Raw genomic sequence first — 15,599 nt, forward strand, 5'->3', positions numbered from 1 at the left:
GTGTTCAGTTCTGGACACCACATTATAGGAAAGATGTGGAAGCTTTGGAGAGGATGCAGAGGAGATTTACAAGGATGCTACCTGGGCTGGAGAGCATGTCTTGTGAGGAGAGGCTGAGCGAGTTAGGGCTTTTCTCTTTGGAGTGACGGAGGATGAGAGGAGACTTGATAGAGGTGTACAAGGTTATGAGAAGCACAGAGTGGACAGCCAGCATCTTTTCTCCAGGGTAGCAATGGCCAATACTAGAGGTCACCCATTTAAGGTGCGTGGAGGAAAGTTCAGGGGAGATATCAGTAGGTTATTTTTTACACAGAGAGTGGTGGGTGCCTGGAACTGACTGTAGGGGGTGTGGGGGAGTGGGGGGGGGGGAGCCGACACGATAGGGTCATTTAAGAGACTATTAGATAGGTGCATGGATGAAAGAAAAATAGAGGGTTATAGGAGGTGAAGTAGAGAGGGGGATAGATTGAATGGGGATACAGTTTATATAGGTCAGCACAACATTGTGGGCCGAAGGGCCTGTAATGTGCTGTACTGTTCTATGTTCTATGTTTAATAGTCTTATAACAGCAGGATAGAAGCTGTCCTTGAGCCTAGTGGTACATGTTTTCGGGCTTTTGTATCTTCTGCCCGATGGGAGGGGGGAAGAAGAGAGAATGTCCAGAGTGGTGGATGCATGGAACAAGGTGCCAGAGGAAGTCGTAGAGCTGGGTACAATTATAATGTTTAAAAGACATTTGGACAGGTACTTAGGTAGGAAAGGTTTAGAGGGATATGGGACAAATGCAGGCAAATGGGACTGGCTCATGAAGGCACCTTGGTCAGCATGGATGAATTGGGCCAAAGGGCCTGTTTCCCTGCGGTATAACTCTATGGTTCTGTGACCTCTACCACTGGGAAAAGTTTCTTACCATCCACCCCACCTATTCCTTTCATAATTTCATACACCTCAGCCTTCTCCGCTGAGGGAGAACAGACCCAGCCTCTCCAGTCTCTCCTCGTGACTGAAATGCTTTGTCTCAGGCAACACCCTGGGGAATCTCCTCTGCACCCTCTCCAGTGCAGTTACGTCCTTTCTGTAGTGTGGTGACCAGAACTGCACACAGTGCTCCAGCTGTGGTCTGAAAAATGTTTTATAAAGTTGTACCAAGTCCCGCCTGCTTTTATACGCTCTGCCTTGGCTGATGAAAGCAGCTTTGCAAGTTCAAGTTTCAGTTTATTGTTAGAGACATATACACCCAGGTTATAAATGCCATGGAATTTAGCTTTTCGTAGCATCAGCACAGTACATTACAGACATGAGAATACACGTTAACCATTCACCCTCTCCACCTCGCAGTGCCCGCACCACCCCCTCCACTGCCCGCATTCCTCGCCCTCTGTGCTTCACCAGGTGGCACCAGAATACCCTCGGCCTTCATCCTGACACGGACATTCCTGTCCCCATCTTGTTTACCCCCTTTCCCAATCTTTGACCGGAGCGGTCAGTTGTTTCTCTCTCCACAGACACTGCCTGAAGTGTGAACCATCCATGGCACAGCATGAGGCCATTCAGCTCATCCACTGGTTGGTGGACCCACCCCCACCCGGGTTTGGGCGCCCGCCAACAGCCCACCGCCCAGACTGAGGTGAACGTGAAGCCTCCCACAGTCAAACAACCGCGGTCACTGAGTGCGTGTCGGGAGCCGCAGGCGGACGGCGGTACGAGGCTGGGACCGAGCCAGTGACGGCTGCCACTGGAATGCGGCCTCAGGTGAGGGCCGGGGGCGGAGCGGGGCCGTGCGTGTCCGAGAGCCCGGGACTGCCTCCCGGCCCGGGACACACCCGCCGGCGCTCGGGATCCCGCACCTGGGCGCCCCGCCGTGGATCAAAGTGCGCGGAAAGTTTCCTGAAGTTGCCCCTGGGACCCCGGGAGGGGGAGTGGGTGCCCGGGGAGGCCGGGATGGGACCCCGGGAGCGGGTGCCGGGGGAGGTCGGGATGGGACCCCGGGAGCGGGTGCCAGCGGAGGCCGGGCCAGGGGCGGGGCCGAGCGGCGCCCACAGGGAGTCTGTTGCCACACCCTCCCCAGGCGCGGCTCTCGCCGGATGTGTGGCCGCTTCCCGGCTCCGGTGCGCACTTCTCCCCGCAGCGTGGCCCCAGCCACTCCGGCTGTCCCAGGGGACGGAGGAGGGGCAGCACCGCGCCCGATCGGCCGAGCGGCCCGCGACCAGAGGCCGGACTCCCGAGGATCCAGGTGAGTGCGCGCCGCGCCGGGCCGGGCGGCGGGGGGAGGCGGAGGCGCTGCCCAGGACGGCCCCACAGTGGAAGCGCCCCGTGTGTCACAGGTACAGGTGAGCGCCGGCGGTCCCGGGGCCGGTGGGTGGCGGTCGGTGGGCGTCCCGGGACGGGATATTGCCGCCCGCCCGCCGCCTCGGGACTCGCTCTCTCATGAGCACGGAAATAGGCCCTTCGGCCCAACCCGTCCATGCCGGCCAAGGTGCCTAGCTGAGCCAGTCCCATTTGCCCGTGTTTGGGCCATATCCCTCGAAACCTTTCCCATCCACAGACCTGTCCAAACGTCCATTGAATGTTGTAATTGTACTCGCCAGTTACACTGGCAGTTCATTCCACATACCCACCACCCTCTTGTCTCTCAGTCCTCTCTAAATTAGCATTGGTTTATTGTTGTCACTTGTACCCAGGTACAATGAAGAACTTGTCTTGCATACCATTTGTACAGATCAATTCATTACACAGTGCAATTGAGGTTGTACAGGGTAAAAACAATAACAGAATACAAAGTGTCAGCTGCAGAGCAAGTGCATTGCAGGTAGACGATGAGGTGCAACGTCACAACAAGGTAGATTGTGAGGTCTAGAGTCCATCTCATTGTATAAGGGAACTGTTCAATAGTCTTATAACAGTGGGATAGAAGCTATCCTTGAGCCTAGTGGTATGTGCCCTCAGGCTCCTGTATCTTCTGCCTGATGGGAGGGGGGAGAAGAGAAAATGACTGGGTGGGTGGGGTCTTTGATTATGCTGGCTGCTACACCAAGGCAGCGAGAGGTATAGACAGAGACCATGGAGGGGAGGCTGGTGTCTGTGATGTGCTGAGCTGTGTCCACAACTCTTTGCAGTTTCTCACGGTCCCAGGCAGAGCAGTTGCTGTACCAAGCCGTGATGCATCCAGACAGGATGCTTTCTATGGTGCATCGATAAAAGGTAGTGAGTGTCAGAGGACATGTTGAATTTCTTTAGCCTCCTTAGGAAGTAGAGGCACCGGTGAGCTTTCTTGGCCGTGGCATCTACGTGGTTGGACCAGCACAGGCTGTTGGTGATGTTCACTCCTGGGAACTTGAAGCTCTCAACCCTCTCGACCTCAGCACCATTGATATAGATGGGTGCATGATCAATACTCCCCTTCCTGAAGTCAATGACCAGTTCTTTTGTTTTGCTGACATTGAGGGAAAGGTTGTTGTCATGACACCATGTCACTAAGCTCTCTACCTCCTTCCTCTACTCTGACTCATCGTTATTTGAGATATGGCCCACTACGGTGGTATCATCTGCAAACTTGTAGATGGAGTTAGAGCAGAATCTGGCCACACAGTCGTGAGTGTATAGAGAGTAGAGGGCTGAGGATGCAGCCCTGTGGGACACCAGTGTTGAGAATAATCGTGCTGGAGGTATTGCTGCCTATCCTCACTGATTTGTGGTCTGTTGGTCAGAAAGTGGTGTTGAATCCCAAGTCTTGGAGTTTGGTGATGAGTTTGCTTGGAATTATAGTATTGAAGGCAGAGCTGTAGTCAATAAACAATAGTCTAACGTAGGTGTCTTTACTGTCCAGATGCTCCAAAGACCAGTGTAGGGCCAGGGAAATGGCATCCACGGTAGACCTGTTTCAGCAGTAGGTAAATTACAGTGGGTTGAGATTGTCTGGGAGGCTGGAGTTGATGCGTGCCATGACCAGCCTCTCGAAGCACTTCATGATGGTGATGTCAGAGCCACTGGTCGGTAGTCATTGAGGCATGTTACCTTGTTTTTCTTAGGTATCGGGGTGATAGTGGTCTTCTTAAAACAGGTGGGAACCTCAGATTGAAGCAGGGAGAGGTTAAGTATTTCTGCAAATACCCCCACCAGCTGATCAGCACAATATCTGAGCACACGACTAGGGACACTATCTGGGCCAGATGCTTTCCTCGAGTTCACGCTCCAGAAGACTGATCTTACGTCCTCGATGGTGATCACGGGTTCAGTTGTATTGGAGGCTATAAGGGTGGGTGGAGACAATATGCTCCCCTTCTGTTCAAAACGCGCGTAGAATGCGTTAAGCTCATCAGGAAGGGCAGTGCTGTTGTTGACTGTGCTGTCCGACTTTGTTTTGTGGCCTGTTACAGCATGTAAGCCCTGCCACAATTGACGGCGGGTCTGGGACTCTGTTTTGAACCAGTATTGTCTCTTGGCATCTCTGATGGTTTTACCGAGGTCGTATCTCGATTTCTTGTAAAGGTCAGGGTCACCTGATTGGAATGCAGCAGTCCTTGACTTCAGTAGGGAGTGGACCTCCTGGTTCATCCATGGTTTCTGGTTTGGGAACACCCGTATTGTCCTCTTTGGTACATAGAGGACAAGTCTTTTCCCTTTCACCTTAAGCCAATGCCCTGTACTTTTGGACTCCCCTACCCTGGGGAAAAAAAGGACTGCAGTTATAATGGAACAGTACAGCACAGGAACAGGCCCTTCAGCCCACAGTGTCTGTGCCAACCGTGTGCCAAGTTAAACTAATCCCATCTGTCTGCACATGATCCGTATCCCTCCACTCCCTGCATACTCATGTGCCTGTCTAAATGCCCCTTATATACCCTACTGTGCCTGCTTCTACTACCTCCCCTGGCAGCAAATTCCAGACACCTACCAGTCTCTTTAATAAAAACCATAGCCAGCATATTTCCTTTAAATTTTCCCCCTCTCACTTCAACGCTATGTTCTCTAGTATCTGACATTTTCATCCTGGAAAAATGACTGACTATCTACCCTATCTATGCCCCTCATAATTTTATAACCCTCTATTATGTCACCTCTCCGACATACCAGGGAAACAGTTGCAGCCTATCCAGTCTTTCCTTGTAACTCAAGTCCACCAGTTCAGGTAACATGCCCGTGAATCTTTTCTGCGCCCTCTCTCGCTTAATCACGTGTTTCCAAGAGTGTTGTGACCAGAAATGCACACAATAATCCAAATGCAGCCGAACTAAAAATTTGTACAACGGTAACATAATGTCCCAACGCCTACACTCAATGCTTCGGCTGATGGAGGCAAGTTTATCATAGGTCTCTCCGTTCCAAAACCTTCCCTAGGACCCTGTCATTTACTGTGACCAACAACAGTAGACCCAGCACCAATCCTTGCAGCACACCACTGGTCACAGGCCTCCATTATGAAACATAACCCTACACTACTGCCCTCTGATTCCTGCCACCAAGCCAATTTTGTATGCACTTGGCTGGTTTGCCCTGGACTGCATGTGATCGAACCTCAATTCCAGTTCTTGGAGAGATCCCATCAGTCTCATCCCCATTCTCATTATTTCCCAGTAACCTGTACTCTTCCCACATTCCTGCAAACTCCCCCCACATTTCTACCCCTCACCCACACACGAGGGGCAATTTACAGTTACTAATGAACCTACTGACCTGCACACGTTATGGATGTGGGGGGAACCATGCGGTTAGAGGGAGAACGTACAAACTCCACATGGACAGTGTCCGAGGTCAGAATGGAACTGGGATGGCAGGAGCTGTGAGGCAGCAGCACTGCTGTGCTGTCCTGTACCTGATGTGTGTAAGGACTGTGGTTGTGGTGATGATGCTGAGATGGTCAGAGGGTAGGTTGGTGGTCCTGGGTTGCAGGAGGATATCAGTGGACAGGTATGTCTCCATTAGACGTCTGCTCCTTGATCCCAACCAGAGGGTCTACTACAGAAGCAGCCTCCGTGAAGACTGGTGTGATGTGAGGCTGTGTCACTGCCCCAACACTTCTCACCATCTCCCCCTCTTCACCTCCAACAAACCTCCCTGGGAGTGGAGATGATCTCAGCACTGGTGGGAAACTGCTCAACCTGTGGCAGTGACACTCTAGAACCAAGGGTGCCCAAACCTCAGTAACTAAGCTGCAGTAATCGCGCTTGTGTTTGCACACACTTGGGTTGAGCTCCAGGCCATCGCCGATGCTCCCATTGAAACGTAGGAGAGGATGGGTCTTGCACTCACTATCCACAACATTAAGGCCCACTCCCAACCTGCCCATGCATCCCATTTGCCCACGAATAATAAAGGTTCATGGCGAGCCACACCACCCCCCCCCCCCCCCCCCCCCCCCCAGAAGACATGGCCACCCCATACGTCGGGGGCGTCCTGTTGGTGAAGGTGGGCATCGACGAGGAAATTCACCACTTTCTTCAATGCACCAGCACAGCCTTTGGTTGATTGAGGAAAACATGCTTGAAGATGAGGACCTCAGACCCAGACTGGGCAGCAGTGACCCCTGCCCTCCAGTTCGCCTCTGAGACCAGGACAGCAGGTACCTCACGGTACTGGAGAGATCCCACCAGCACCGTCCAGAAGGATGAGGGGGGATCTCATTGAAACCTACTGGATACTGAAAGGCCTGGATAGAGTGGACGTGGGGAGGACGTTTCCAGCAGTGAGAGAGTCTGGGATCCGAGGACACAGCCTCAGAATAAATGGATGTCCCTTTAGAACTGAGATGAGGAGGAATTTCTTCAGCCAGAGGGTGGTGAATCTGTGGAATTCATTGCCACAGGCGGCTGTGGAGGCCAAGTCATTGGATGTATTTAAGGCAGAGATTGACAGGTTGTTGATCAGTTAAGGGTTATGGGAAGAAGGCAGGAGAATGGGGTTGAATGGACAGACTCAATGGGCTGAATGGCCTGATTCTGCTCCTATATCTTATGGTTTCCACAAAATCCTCCAGATTAACCCGAAGGACAAGCAAACCAACATCAGCATTCTCTCCCAGGCCGACATCCATGGCATCGAGGCCTCACTTACACTTAGGAAGCTCCTTTGGGCAGGACGTGGCACTCCCTCACCCAACGCCAGACTCCCGAAACAAACACAGTGTTCCGAGCCCTGTCACAGGAAGAGATTCCCAGGTGGACAGGGGGAAAGATTCCAGGATGTGCTCAAAGCTTCCATGAAGAAATGCACCATCCCCACTGACTCCTGGGAATCTCTGGCCCATGACTGCTCAAAGTGGAGAAGGAGCATTCAGGATGGGATTAAGAAGCTCGTCCATTCATTGGGAGGTCACAGAGGCCCGGTGTATGCGGGGGAAGGAGCACACCACCCCAACAGGGGAGGCTGGAGGGGAACATGGAAGGATGGCATGGACAGGTTGGGCCAAATGGCCTGCAGTTGTGTTATGGGAAATCACCCGGGTACTCCCTCTGAAGCGACATAGACATGGATTACCGTGTTCATTGTTATTGGGTCCAGATCCATTCCCACTGTGGGAGCACCTTCACCAGAAGGACTGCAGCAGGTTAAGGAGTCGGCTCATCCCCACCTTCTCAAGGGGCAATAAATACCTACAAATGCATGACTCAGGAGCAGGAGTTGGCCACTCAGCTCCCCGATCCTGCTCTGTCATTTCGTAGCATTGTGACTGACATTGTAAATTCATCTCTGCATTCCCAACTTCCACAGTGACCTTTCACTCCTTCATGTAGAACATACAACAGTACAACACAGCAACAGGCCCTTCCGCCCATGATGTGTGCAGAACGAATTAATCTAATGACGGCTAATCCCTTCTGCCTACCCAGTCCATGTCCCTCTGTTCTCTGCACATTCATGTGCCTATCTAAGAGCCTCTTGAATGCGTCTATCATATCTGCCTCCAACCCCACCCCTGGCGGCACATTCCAGGCACCCACCACTGTGTAAAAAAAACTTGCCCCACACATCTCCTTTGAACTTTAACTTTCTCACCTTAGTAAGAACTTATCTACATCTGCCTTTAAAAAAAATTCAAGGGCTCTGCTTCCTCCTGGCCTTTGAGGAGGAAACTTCCGAAGACTTAAATGGGCGACCCTCGGGTGTAGATTCTTTCACGTGGAAACATCCTCTCCACGTCCACCCTGTCAGGGCCCTTCTGGATCTTGTACACTTACATCAAGTTCCCTCCCACTCTCTAAATTCCGGCGGATAATTCGGCAATGGATAATAAATACCAACTGCGGTGTTGAGATAAAATCAGAAAATGCTGCAGGCGCTCAACTGGTCAGACAGCATCTGTACAGGGAGAAACAGTCAAGGTTTTGTGTCAAACATCCTCATTCAGAAATGGGAAAGAGAGAAAGCAAGTTAGTTTTCAGTAGCAGAGAGCGCGGGGGAGGATGGAAAGGGAGGGGGGAATGTCTCTGTCGGGTGAGGCCAGGGTTGTGTGAGGATCAGCTGTTGGTGAAGTCATTTGGTTCATGGGTTAATGAGGGGAAATCGGTGAGAACACAAAGGAATGTCAAAGTTGTAAAATGCAGGGCTGTGGAAAATGCCTGGCAGGTCAGGCTGCACTGATTCATAGATTTATAGTCATACAGCACGGAAACAGGCCCTTTGGCCCACTTGTTCGTGCCAACCAAGTGCCTATCTAGGCTAGTCCCATATGCCCACGTTTGGCCCACATCGCTCTAAACCTTTCCTGTCTCAGTGTCTTTTAAACTCAGTACCCAACTCTACAGCTTCCTCCAGCAGTTTGTTCCATATACCCCATGTGTGGAAAAACCTGCCCCTCAGGTCCCCTTTAAATCTTTCTCCTCTCATCTTAAACCTGTGCCCTCTAGTTTTAGACTCCTCTACCCTAGGGAAAAGACTGACTGTCCACCTTATCAATGCCCTCATGGTTTTATAAACCTCTGTAAGGTCACCCCTCTGCCTCCTTCGCTCCAGCCCGTCCATTCTCTCCTTGTAATCAAGCCCCCCAGTCCCAGCAAAGAGGAAGACTCTGCCTAAATGGTGATGGATGACTTACCACAGAGCTTGCCAGTTCTGTTACAGACCACAAGTTATTTAAAAGTTGGAGAATTTGATATTAGTTCTGCAGGCTGCAACGTGTCCAGATGAAATATGAGGTGTTGTTCTTCAAGCTTATGTTGGGTCTTGTTGTAACAGTGCAGGATGTGCCAGACAGGAAGGTCAGAGTGGGATGGAGAGTTAAAGTGGCAGGTATCAGAAACAGATTTATTATCACTGACCTGTAAGTCATGAAATGTATTGTTTTGCAGCAGCGGTGCAGTGCAAAGACATAAAAATTACTGTAAATTTCAAACATAAATAGTGCAAGAAAAGAAGGAATAATGAGCTTGGGTTCATGGACAGTTCAGAAATCCGATGGCGGAGGGGAAGAAGCTGTTCCTGAATCTTTGAGTGTGAACCTTCAGGTTCCTGTACCTCCTCCCTGATGGTAGTAACGAGGAGAGGGCATGGCCCGGGTGGTGAAGGTCCTTAATGATGGATGCTGCCTTCTTGAGGCACCACCCCTTGAGGATGTCCTCGATGGCGGGGAGGGTTGTGCCTGTGATGGAGCTGGCTGAGTCTACAACCCTCTGCAGCCTCTTGCGACCCTGTGCATTGGAGGCTCTGTACCAGGCGGTGATGCAACCAGTCAGAATAATCTCCACTGTACATCTATAGAAATTTGCAAGGGTCTTTGGTGACAGGCCAAATCTCCTCAAACTCCTAACGACGTAGAGCCGCTGGCAATTGCATCAATGTGTTGGGCCCAGGATACATCCTCTGGGTTTGGCTTCTTCTACATAGAGGAGACCATGTTGTGAACACCAAACACAGTATGGTCGTTTGGACGAAGTGCAAGTGAATCACTGCTTCACCTGGAAGGACTGTGTTGGTCCCTAGATGGTGGGAAGGGAAGAGATGAAAGGACAGGTTTTGCACCTGGTGTGGTGTGTTAGGTAAATGTCTGAACAGCACAAAAGTTTAGTCAATTGGTTTATTACTGTCGCATGTTCCAAGGCACAGTTAAAAACCTTTGTTTTCCATGCCATCCGCACAGATCATTTCATCGCACGAGTACATCGAGGTAGTACAAGGGAAAAGCAATAACAGATTGCAGAATAACGTGTTACAGTTACAGAGAAAGGCAGCAGAGAGGCCAAGATCAAGCACAAATAGGGCTCAGAGCAAAGTGATCGTGCAAGTATTTTTGGAGGAACGTGCTAGGAAGATGCAGTGAAAATAAGGAGAAATGTGTCCAAGAGAGGGAAGGAGAAATGTGTGGCTGTTGAAGCCCCAGCTCCTGATGTCTTGGTGAGCTCACACCAGGAGCAGGGAGCAGTGTGGGTCTTCCCTGTGCCACAGAGCCTCCTGCCCCGACAGCCCCGAAGCACGGACTAATGATCAAAGATAGAGTTTAAACCCATCACGGCCCTCATGGAATTTGTTAATTATCTGGAATTCGACGAAGCAGTAAGAACTCTTGGTGATGGAGACCAGGTTAAAACAGAAAATGAACTTGTGAGCGATGATGTGTGGTGAAGCCCAACTGGTCACTGATGTGGGGGGGTGGGATGGAGAAAGAGGTGAGGGGTGTCACTGGGGCAGATCGGGGTGAGGGGTGTCACTGGGGCAGATCGGGGTGAGGGGGTGCCAGTGAGGCAGATCAGGGAGGATGAGGGAGTGTCACTAGGGCAGATCGGGTAGGGAGGAGGGTGAAGGGGTGTCACTGGGGCAGATTGGGGATGAGGAGGTGAGGGGGTGTCACTGGGATGGATCGGGGAACGGGTGAGGGGTGAGGTGGAGGATGAGGGGCAGGGTGGAGGGTGAGGGGTGGATCAGGGGTGGGGAGGAGGGCGGGGGTGGATCGGGGTGGCGAGGAGGGCGGGGGGTGGATCAGGGGTGGGGAGGAGGGCGGGGGGTGGATCGGGGTGGGGAGGAGGGCGGGGGGTGGATCGGGGTGGGGAGGAGGACGAAGGGTGTCACTGGGGCAGTCCAACACGCAGGATAGGGCACAGGTCAGCAGGTAGTGCTGCTGCCTCACAGTCCTGACCTCTGATGCTGTCTGCCATGGAGTGGTACAGCATGGAACCAGGCCATTTGGCCCACCGTTCACACCACCAGTGGGTGCCCACCTCCATTAATCCCACCTTCCAGCACTTGGCTCCGAACCTTCTATACCCGGGCAATTCAAGGACTTGTCCAGACATTTCTGAATCGCTGTCAGTGGTTCTGCTTCCACCGCTCTCAGGCAATGTGTTCCAGGTCCTCACCACTCTCTGTGTGAGACAGGTCCCCCTCTGAAACCATTTTATTAGTGTAATTAGTGTAATTATGTGTAATTTACTAGTGTTAGTTTGTTGTTTTAAGGTGCTTTTAGTAGGGTTGTAAAAGTTTTTAAGTGCTTGAGTGGCGGGGCTGGATTGCGCAGGCGCGGGGCGGGCAGCTTAAAAGGCAAAGAGCCTCTAGAGGGGGCAGCGTCGGGGCGGGCAGCGGAGTGAGAGGGAAGCAGAGTGGTCGGGCTTTGGCACAAGGGGCTTCGGCGCACAGGGACTTCGCTAAGAGGAAGCTGGTAAGCCTGAGGACGTGCTGCTGAGATATAAGGTAAGGTCTGGTGGGTACTTTTTATCTTGATTTGTTGTAACTAATCTGGGAGCAGGATATGGGGGAGACAGTTAGAGCAGTGTTGTGCTCCGTATGCGGTATGTGGGAGGTCACGGTCAGCACAGTTGTTCCTGATGACCACACCTGCAAAAGGTGCATCCAGCTGCAGCTCCTAGTAGACCGAGTTAGGGAATTGGAGCAGCAGCTGGACGAACTACGGATCATTCGGGAGGCAGAGGCAGAGATAGATAAGAGTTATCGGGAGATAGACACACCGATAAGACAGGAGGAGAGTAACTGGGTAACTGTCAGGAGAGGGAAGGGGAGCAGGCAGAGAGAGCAGAGCACCCCTGTGGCTGTCCCCATCAATAATAGGTATACCGCTTTGGATACTGTTGGTGGGGATGACCTACCAGGAACTAGTTGCGGAGGTCTGGTCTCTGGCACCGAGAGTGGACCCTCAACTCAGAAGGGGAAGAAGGAAGTGAGGAGAGCGGTAGTGATAGGGGATTCTATAGTCAGGGGGATAGATGGGATATTCTGTGGGGATGATCGGGAATTCCGGATGCTCTGTTGCCTCCCTGGTGCCAGGGTCCGGGATATCTCCTATCGGGTTCAGGTTATTCTCAGGAGGGAGGGCGTGAACCCAGATGTTGTGATCCATGTAGGGACTAACGACGTGGGCAGGAAAAGAGAGGAGGTCCTGCGTAAGGAGTTCAGGGAGTTAGGTGCTAAATTGAGGGGCAGGACATCCAGGGTAACAATCTCAGGATTGCTGCCTGTGCCACATGCGAGTGAGGAGAGGAATAGGAAGATTAGGCAGATTAATACATGCCTGAGGGGATGGTGCGAGAGGGAGGGCTTCAGGTTTATGGATAATTGGGATTTGTTCCAGGGAAGATGGGATCTGTTCCAACGGGACAGTTTACACCTGAACTGGAGGGGTACTGACGTTCTTGCAGGAAGGTTTGCTAATGCTGCTCGGGGGGGTTTAAACTAAATTTGCAGGGGGAGGGGATCCAGAATGAGAGAGAGGATAGCGAGGTGGAGGGTAGAGGACAGGTAGGAACTACGCAATTTCGGAACATTAATACGATTGGAGAGAAATGGGTTAAAAATCCTGTATCTGAATGCACGGAGTGTCAGGAATAAGGTAGGCGAGCTTGAAGCTCAGATACGAGTGGGTAAGTATGATGTTGTTAGGATAACGGAGACATGGCTGCAGGGAGATCAGACCTAGGAAATGAATTTTCAAGGGTATACATGCTATCGTAAGGACAGGAAGGTGGGCAGAGGGGGTGGGGTGGCCCTGTTGGTGAGGAATGAGATTCAGTCCCTTGCAAGGGGGACATTGAATTAGGAGAAGTAGAGTCAGTGTGGATAGAACTGAGGAACTGTAAGGGCAAAAAGACCCTAATGGGTGTTATCTACAGGCCTCTGAATGGTGGCATGGATATTGGGTGCAAGCTGAATAGTGAGTTAATGTTGGCATGTGGCAAGGGTAATGTCACAGTAGTTATGGGGGATTTCAATATGCAAGTGGACTGGGAAAATCAGGCTGGTACTGGACCCCAGGAAAGGGAGTGCCTCTGGGATGCATTCTTGGAGCAGCTGGTACGAGAGCCGACCAGGGAGAGGGCTATTCTGGATTTAGTGCTGTGTAATGAGCAGGATTTGATAAGAGAACTCGAAGTAAAGGAGCCATTGGGAGGTAGTGACCATAACATGATAAGTTTTTATCTGCAATTGGAGAGGGAAAAGGGCAAATCAGAAGGGTCAATTTTACAGTTGAACAAAGGAGACTATGGAGCCATGAGGGAGGAGCTGGCTAAAGTTGACTGGGCGGGCATCCTAGCAGAATTGTCAGTGGACCAGCAATGGCAGGTATTCTTGGGAATAATGCACAAGGTGCAGGATCAGTTCATTCCCCAGAGAAGGAAAGACTCAAAGAGGGGAAAGGGGCCACCGTGGCTGACAAAGGAAGTCAGAGATAGCATTGTGTTAAAAAGGAAGAAGTATGGCAGAGCCAAGCTGAGTGGGAAGATAGAAGATTGGGAAATTTTTAAGGTGCAGCAGAATTTAACTAAAAAGGTAATTCGGGAAGAAAAAATGAGGTACGAAGGCAAGCTAGCCAGGAATATTAAGGAGGATAGCAAAAGCTTTTTTAGGTATGTGAAGGGAAAGAAGTTAGTTAGGAACAACGTTGGGCCCTTGAAGACCGAATCGGGTGAAATTATTACGGGAAACAGGGAGATGGCAGTCGAATTTAATAAGTACTTTGGATCTGTCTTCACCGGGGAAGACGTAAGAAATCTCCCAGAGGTAAGGATGGACAAAAGGCAGAGGGTGACAGAGGAACTGAAGTGGATTGACATTAGGAAAGAAATGGTGATGGGTAGACTAATGGGGCTGAAGACTGACAAATCCCCAGGTCCAGATGGTCTGCATCCCAGGGTACTAAAGGAGGTGGCTCTAGAAATTGTGGATGCATTGGTGATCATTTTCCGATGTTCCTTAGATTCGGGGACAGTTTCTGAGGATTGGAGAATGGCTAATGTTATCCCACTTTTTAAGAAAGGAGGGAGGGAGAAAACGGGGAACTATCGTCCAGTTAGCCTAACATCTATGGTGGGGAAGATGCTAGAGTCCATTATTAAGGATGAAATATGAGCATATTTGGATAGCAATGATAGGATTGGGTCGAGTCAACATGGATTTACCAAGGGCAAATCATGCTTGACTAATCTACTGGAGTTTTTTGAGGATGTAACCAGGAAATTAGACGAGGGAGATTCAGTGGATGTTGTATACCTTGACTTTCAGAAGGCATTTGATAAAGTGCCGCACAGGAGATTGGTGGGTAAAATTAGGGCTCATGGAATTGGGGGGCGGGTATTGACATGGATAGAAAACTGGTTGGCGGATAGGAAACAAAGGGTAGGGGTGAATGGATGTTTCTCAGAATGGCAGGCCGTGACTAGTGGGGTGCCACAGGGCTCGGTGCTGGGACCGCAGCTGTTTACGATCTATGTTGATGATTTAGATGAAGGCATTGTGAATAACATTAGCAAGTTTGCTGATGATACAAAGTTGGGTGGCAGTGCGACATGTGTAGAGGAAGTTAGGAGAATTCAAGGTGATTTGGATAGGTTGGGTAAGTGGGCAGATACTTGGCAGATGAAGTTTAATGTGGATAAGTGTGAGGTTATCCACTTTGGGAGCAGGAACAGGAAGGCAGATTATTATCTGAATGGTGTGGAGTTAGGTAAGGGGGAAATACAAAGGGATCTTGGAGTCCTTGTTCATCAGTCACTGAAAGTGAATGAGCAAGTGCAGCAGGCAGTGATGAAGGCTAATGGAATGTTGGCCTGTATTACAAGGGGAATTGAGTACAAAAGCAAAGAGATTCTTTAGCATTTGTACAGGGCCCTGGTGAGACCACTCCTGGAGTATTGTGTACAGTTTTGGTCTCCAGGGTTAAGGAAGGATATCCTGGCTATAGAGGGCGTGCAGCATAGGTTTACGAGGTTAATTCCGGGGATGTCGGGACTGTCTTAGCTGAGAGGTTGGAGAGACTGGGATTGTACACGCTGGAATTGAGAAGATTGAGAGGGGATCTGATTGAAAGATACAGGATTATTAAGGGATTGGACAAGATAGAGACAGGAAATATGTTCCAGATGTTGGGGAAGTCCAGGACCAGGGGGCATGATTTAAGAATAAGGGCTAGGCCATTTAGGACAGAGGTGAGGAAAAACTTCTTCTCCCGGAGGGTTGTGAATTTGTGGAATGCACTGCCTCAGAGGGCAGTGGAGGCCAATTCTCTGGGTATTTTCAAGAAGGAGCTAGATAGGTTTCTTATTGGGAGGGGAATCAAGGGATATGGGGACAAGGCAGGAACAGGATATTGATTGTTGAGGATCAGCCATGATCTCAAAATGGTAGTGCAGACTCGAAGGGCCGAATGGTCTACTTCTGCTCC

At 50.8% G+C, this 15,599-nt stretch overlaps 1 protein-coding gene across 1 annotated transcript in view; it reads left to right on the forward strand.

The window, feature by feature from the left end:
• Positions 1-2,076: 2,076 nt before the first annotated feature.
• Positions 2,077-15,599, forward strand: part of fam83hb (family with sequence similarity 83 member Hb) — a 51,152-nt gene continuing 37,629 nt past the window's right edge. Inside the window, exon 1 of the mRNA XM_052016462.1 lies at positions 2,077-2,234. The gene's annotated coding sequence lies outside the window, so the exon portion shown is untranslated. The remainder of the gene's footprint in view (positions 2,235-15,599) is intronic.

The sequence above is a fragment of the Pristis pectinata genome, chromosome 5, assembly GCF_009764475.1.
Source record: "Pristis pectinata isolate sPriPec2 chromosome 5, sPriPec2.1.pri, whole genome shotgun sequence".
NCBI lineage: Eukaryota > Metazoa > Chordata > Chondrichthyes > Rhinopristiformes > Pristidae > Pristis > Pristis pectinata.